Raw genomic sequence first — 1,142 nt, 5'->3', positions numbered from 1 at the left:
ATTAACACAAGGAAAAATGAACAAAGTTGCCAAACCTGGCTGTTCAAACCAGTAGGACCTATCCAAATTCTGAGAGGTCTGTACAAAGAGACAATTACACAAAAGTGGTCTACTAATGATTTTTGAAGTAGAAGAGCTTGGCAGAAAATTGTGTGGTTGTTTATTAGCCTGGCTTCCAAGTCCCTCCCTTGGCCTTCCCCCTAAATCCTACTCAGCTTGGAAAACCCCTTTCACAGGAGAGACTGTCAGGAAGGCTATAAGCAGATCTTTAGGCAATCCTGAGGGGCAACCTCAGGCTAAAAATAAATAAATGACCTGGCAACATTCATCTTTGAAAGCTGCTGCTGGCTGTACTGAATCCAGAAGTACTGCACTTATCTTTCTGCCTTCCTACAGACAGATGGCAAAGCAGAGCCAAGTCAAGAAAATCCTGCTCCAGAAGCTCTAGGTGCCAGGGACAGGTATCTGTCTCCAAACTCCCTCTTCAGCACCCTCTATTCTTACATACCCACAGGCCAGCTGCCCTCTTGCATCCCTAGACTATAGAGTGCAGCTCCCAGCTGAAATCAGTACATACATACACATATCTATCTATCTATCTATCTATCTATCTATCTATCTATCTATCTATCTATCTATCTATCTATCTATCTCTATCTTTTTTGCAGCTACCAAAATGTAAAATGTATATCAACTCCAATGCAAAGGAATTCAAATCTCTCTCTCTGTAAAGAATTCTATGAAGACGCTCAGCTTTTAAAAATACTTCTGACTTTTTTCACATAAATCAACTCTAATGCAAATGTACATGCATGGGAGGAAAGACAACTAAGATATCTTTACATCAGTTGTGAAGACTATTAGGAGAATTATGTAAAAAGTTCATTTATTTCTATATAAAACCAGATTTTTTTCATGCAACATAAGCCTCTTACAGGGCTTTTTTGGGGGGTTGGATCTTGGTGAAAAACATCAGTATGTATTTTTCTAAGGTGGTTTTGAAAAAGCAGATATCTGGGAGGTTACCTTGCCCAGCTTGTGAATTTTGCTTCACATACTGGCAATAGACACCATAAAACAAGATACAAGAGTATCTTCATAAAATAGTGTTTCCACTATAGAGAAAATAACTTTGAAACGAG

The sequence above is a fragment of the Geospiza fortis genome, unplaced genomic scaffold (genome assembly GCF_000277835.1).
Source record: "Geospiza fortis unplaced genomic scaffold, GeoFor_1.0 scaffold486, whole genome shotgun sequence".
Taxonomy (NCBI): domain Eukaryota; kingdom Metazoa; phylum Chordata; class Aves; order Passeriformes; family Thraupidae; genus Geospiza; species Geospiza fortis.
The sequence above is the reverse complement of the archived record's forward strand: the minus strand, read 5'-3'. Positions refer to the sequence as shown.